Source organism: Micromys minutus, assembly GCF_963924665.1.
Source record: "Micromys minutus genome assembly, chromosome: 8".
Taxonomy (NCBI): Eukaryota; Metazoa; Chordata; class Mammalia; order Rodentia; family Muridae; genus Micromys; species Micromys minutus.
Window position 1 is genome coordinate 38,720,412 of NC_137977.1, and position 6,146 is coordinate 38,726,557.

Here is a 6,146-nt window from a genome sequence, read left to right on the forward strand (position 1 = left end):
TAAAAGCCCACAGTGAGAAACAGCATTTAGCCTGTGGGCGTAAGTAAACCACCAAGTCTCCAGACTCAGTCACTGCCTGTCAGTGAGGAAATCAGAAAATAGAGCCTCATTCACCGACTGACACAGGAGAAATCCAGCATGTCCGTGGGTCCTGGTCTGCTTTTGACTTTCTGCCCAAGGACTTTCTTCAGATACAGCTTTGGGTAAAGAGAGCATTATTAACAGTGTTGAAGTTAAAAATGAATGGTCTTAATGATAAGTTTAAGAGTGAGCCAGGCTCTGGGAGACTCTGACCTCCTGGGGGTAGAATAGCTAAGGCACAATGCTGGGTCTGTTATTAGGTCAGTGGAGGGTATGGCTAGAAAGGTCCTGCTAGGACACAGTGACAGCCATCTGTCTCGTGCCAATCGATTCCAGCCAAGGGCAGCCCTATGCATTGTGTTTGTTACCACCTGGACACACTAGTGCAGTGACAACACTTCAAATGCTGTCACCCTTGGCTTGGTAGCCTGTGCCAAAACCATCACACTGATAATGAGTCAGGAGAGTTACAACAGTAGAAGTCTATTGGGCATCTCATATGATGAGGCGAGTAAACTATGCACTGATTTTAAATTCTTTTAAAGTTTGAATGCTAAAATCTGAGTACTGCCTCCTCATTTCTGGTAATCCACTTTAGATCCTTGATAAAGAGATCTCGTTCTAGGCTGAGAAGGAATTACAGTTCTGTTCTTCCACATTTTTCAGTTCAATCCAATTTATACTCGATTCTTAATGAAACAGTTTGGCAGAGATAGACCAAATTCTTCCATTCTTTCCAATGAGGGATTCCTAGACCAAGTCCTAAAAAACCCAACAACTGCTTTTATTGGTAGTAGATTATTTGAGTATTTTACTATCTAGTTCTTTAGAGAAAAAAGACATCTAACGTCCCAAACACAGAAAGACAATGAGTGGTAAAGCAAGACCAACCCATTGGCTTCTATAGAATGACCTGAGTAACACAGATTGATAGTTCCATATGCAAATGACTTCAAAATATTCAGATGATCCCAAGAAACACTTTTTTTCCTGCCATTGTTCCCCCTTCTGTTGTCCTTCTTGTGGGCTTTCTAAATACAGGGTCCTTTGCTTTGTCCTGTCTGATTGGAATTAACAGGTGACATTGATGACCACTTAATTCTCCTTACATCATTGATTCCTTTCTCCTTGGATCTTGCCTCACCCCTCAAACCAGGCCTTTCCTCTTCAGCCCACTTTCTTTTTGCTTTTCTCTCTTACAACTTTATTTTTTAAAATAGAGGGATACATATACAGACTTTCAAAGGCATTTTGGCATAAAACTATATGAATATATTTTTGTCAGTACCTAATTCTTTTAGAGTTCTGATAGCATGCATTGAAATCCCACTAGTTACCATAACCATAAAGTATATGTATTCCGCCCACTTTCATTTGCAAGACTTTTAACCTAAATTTTTACCAATGAGTATGCTGTGACTTAGCAGTCATTTCTTTAAGAAAGATAACATATCTTCAACTATCCCAGCTTCTGGAGAGCCAAGGATTTACAAATCTTTAAAGCTATTTTCAAATAACCAATTAAAGAAAACTGTGGGGAAGGGCCAGTTTCAAATGAAGTTTACAAGCAACCTTACAGACTCAAAATAGACCTGGGGAAAGGTTGACCTATAAATTAGTAATGCGAACTGGATGAGAAACTTGGGAAAAGTCTAGATTGCCCAAATGACCTATGGCTTTCACTGTGCTTTGACTCAGACTGGTTGTGGGACAGGAATGTAAGCTCTTCCGGCCAGATCTCCTATGTCAAGTAAATGCAAACAACCATCATGTGACATCTCTAAATTTAAATGTAGTGGCAATTCACTTTTAACACTTTGACTAATACAAAGAATGTGAACATGTGGGGCACATTTGTCCTCCAGGCCAATACTTGGGAAAAAATTATCTAGAATATGAGTAAACACAGTGTGTGAACTGCTGGCTAGTTTGTGGTGTTGAGGTGTTGTTATTATTGTCAGTTTGACACAAGCTGTAGTTATCTGGGAAAAGAAACCCTTGATTTGGAAAGTGCCTCTATCAGATTGTTCCATGGAACATTTTCTTGATTGATGATTGATGTGGGAGGGGCCACCCCTGGGCACATGGTCTGGGGTTGGGTAAGAAAACAAGCTGAGCAAGCCATGGCAGGCATGCCCAAAGCAGCTTTTTCTCTGACAGTCTTTCAGTTCTGGCCTCCAGCTTCCTGCCTTTATTTCCCTTGATGATAGACTATAACTTGTAAGTGAAGTAAAGTTTTTCCTTTCCAAGGGCTTTGGGTCAGTGTTTTATCACAATAGAAAGCAAACTAGAACAGCGATACTCCTGTGAATCATCCTTATTCTGAGCCCTCATACTCCACCCTTTTCCTTGATGTATCTCCCTACCATGCCTTGATGTCTTTCTTCTATACATTACAGGGCTCTCACATGATCATATTGGTGGTTTCCATAGTTACTTCTCTACCTCACCACATATCTGTGTGACAGTTCTGTGGCATACATTTGTGGCATTTGTGATTTTATACCCTGTGATTTTGATACTCTATATAGAGTGAAAAGTATAGGTTTGGTCTAATACTAGCTTATATAAGGTGATATTATGAGTCTTAACAACATATAATGCCCATGCAGAAGGCTCTACTTAGAAGCCTAAAATGTCTATTTCTCTCCTTTCTCTGTGCTTTTCTAATTCCACAGACTATTGTGTCCACACAGGGCACTTAGAGTGAAGGAAGGTAAAAGAACTTTGGGGTTTGATGTCTTTCACAGTGAAGAAAAATGAGGAAGGGGATTATTTTAAATTAGCAATTGAAATACAAATTGGAGATGCTCACATTCCCTCAAAGCCACACCTCTGGCTACATGGCTTTCTTTAAAGCATCCCTAGTGTCTCCAATGTCATTCCTATAGTTTTAAAGCCATCCATCAATATGTTCACTAACCACAAAAGAACTCAGATTTTTAGCTGAAAAACCTGCCCAGCTAAAAATTAGGGCTGCATTAACAGGGGGAGTTGAGCAGTATGGCTTTTGGTAAGTAATGAGCTGCCTCCACCAGAGTCTGGGAGGAATATTACCTGCCACAAGCCCCGCTCTAAGGGACTATATTTGTTTTTGTTTTGTTTTTTTTAAAGCAAAATTTCACAGGCAAGGAAGACCAGAGAATACATAAGGAACTGTACTCACAGCAGATGCTAGAGAGAGCGGAGGCTGCTGAGCAGTGTGAAGACAGAACAATCAAACCTCTGCCTTTTCAAGATGTGCTGCAACTTAAGAACATTTTTGTCCCATTTGGAGAACTTGGGCTCTATACTTATAGGAAGAAGCCATCTCGTGTGTTAATTATATTTATTTTAAAGGGTTAAATTAGTTTAAAAAGACTTGGTCCCACTTTTGTTTACATTCAATGGTCTTCCTTTTAAAGAACACAGACCAAAGCCAAAATAGGCTCTGGATTCTCACTACTATTGCGTTCAAATTTGTGTCTGCTTCTCCCTTTTCATGAACCCTAAAGGGAATGGAAAGGGGCATGCTCCTGATAAAATATGAACCCTCCAACACATTTCTGAAATGTCCAATTTGCAAATATGATGAAAATGCCTAATTCAGGCCCCTCTCCATGAGTGCTTGGGGTAAGGCTGCTGGCTGGCTTTTCAAAGTGCTTCTCTTTGTGTACTAGCAATGTTATTTTACGACATGTCTGGGTGACGGGCTGATTTCTTTACATGAATTAAGTGTAAGTATTGAGTGTTTCTAGCATTTTTGCCTTTATAACCAACTTAGAGTGTAAACAACCGACAATCCTTATCCTGGCACATTGCCTTGGCATAGACAGCAGCGGGGACATTATATGTCATTCCTTGTCTTCCCCCAAGTTCGCTGACTTCCAGGTACCTCCTTATTTTCACTTTCATCCCTTCTCTTTCGATAAGATCTGTCTGCAGGAGAGGGACAAAGCTGATGATTGAAGTGGGAACCTGAAGGGGCTTCACTGCTTGCTTCAGAGACCATCTTCCACAGTGAAGTTCATTCTCGTGCAGTGAAGACTGGAGAACAGCTGCAGGCGGAACACCGCTCGGCCTCACTGAGTGGTCCTCATGACCATCTTGTGTCCACCGTAAAGACAAGCAGGCCATTTTCTCACACACCTCTACCCGACTCCCTGCCCCTTCCATTCCAGTTGCAGAGATGAGTCTGAAGAGGCTGGTACGTTCAAACAAAGGACGTGTCACACTTAAACCAGAAGAAACTTTTAGCAAACTATATTTACTGCAGAATAAAACGACACTGTCTCATGCAGAACATCCTTGCTTTCGGGAGCACTTTTCCTCCTGCTCTGTTGTTTCCATCGCTGATCCTCCTCCTACCTCCCTTTGCAAGCATAGAGACCGAAGAGAACTCAGGAGCCTGCCCAGGAGCCATATGATTAGTGCATTAAAATGGATGGAAACTTTAGGGGAGAAGCTCCGTGGAATACAGGTTGAATGGAGAATGGAAAGAGCTGTACCCTGGAGCCAGCAAGAACTGGAATTAGACCCCTGTTCTGTCATTTAGAAGTTGTCTTGGGCAATGTATTTGTCTTTTCTGAGTGGCAGTTTGTTTATAAAATAGAGTCATAACATCTGCCTCATCACTGTCTCAGAATTATCTGAATAACATACATGAAAATGAGAGCACTGTTGGGTCCACGGTTGTCACTCACAAAATATTACACTAAATATTAGTCTCTTACTTCATGAGAAGGGAGATAGCGGACTTTTTGGTGAAGGTCACAGGGCTTTCTTAATATTGCACTGAGAATTGGCTCTGTGTGCTTTGTGTGTGTGTAGGGAGGGAGGGAGGGAGAGGGACAGAGAGACAGATGGAGAAGCAGTTTAAGGCATGGGAGCCTATTTTATTATGCAACTGTAACTTCCTGGTTTCAGCGAAAAAGGATAATTAGGTCAGAATAGTATTTTCTCAGAGTAGCTTTCTTAATGCTGATAAATGCTCTGTGTGTTCCCTAACCCCTTAGCCTGTGTTCCGCGTGCTCCTGAGTCGACTGTCTTTTCAAATGGAACTGGGAAAATGATTGGTTTCTCTGAGTTTCATCCTCTGTGCAGGCCGCTGTTTGGGCCAACACATTCTTTGTTTGCCACGTGTTAGCATCACTGCCCCAGGAGCTGTCAGGATGAAGAATCACTTTCTTCTCCGTGCCAGACCTGAGTTGATCTCTAAACTACAAAGGTTCAGGCTTTTCTTGGCCCCAAAAATACAGGAACTGGGCTCAGATCTCACAGTTCTTTTTGTCCCTTATAAACCTTACACCTGGGGTTTTCATATTACCAGCATAAGCTCATGTGTTTGCTGATGTATGCTGAGCCTCAGATCTGATGCCACCCCTGCAACTGAAATGGATGCTTTTGGGCTCCAACCCTGACCTGCTGACCCGGGAAATGAAAAAGGACCCAAAGTTTCTGATAGATTTCAGTTGTTAACCCACAGTACTCATGATTTCTTTTGCTTCTGCCCACAGTGAGACCTCATTATCCTGTTAGCTTTTCCTTCTAGTTTGTTTGTGAAAACCAGAGTCCATATTTTTCCTTTACTTCTTTACTGGTTGGCAAACACATGGAACAAAACAAAATATATATACAATGAAAGAGCATCAAGTCCCATGTGAGCACTGCAGTCCCAAGGATGTGCACAGATATCCGGGGTCTTCAGTACATGAATATTCAAGACGACTCTAACACTACATGTCCTAATGCACAGTGTCACCGCAAATACGTGACACATTTCAACAAAATTTGTTTCATCTTTAAATGATCTTTAAAAAAATGTTTGTTTATTTTAAACATCCCGAGAAACCTAATGTTTTCTCAGTTGTTAAAGGAGTGTAGATCACTGAAGGGTTAAGAATCTCTGAAGAAGGGTTTGTAGGATGACGAAGGATTTTTTACAGGATCTGTTGATCTCATTAATTTTTATAGTTGTTTGTTATCTCTTCCGTGGATAGAAGAAGCTCCGTCTTTCTCTTCTGTGGACAGTCCTCTTCTGGGTCCCACACTGTTGCTGTCATCTGTGTCTATGAGGTGTCATCTTC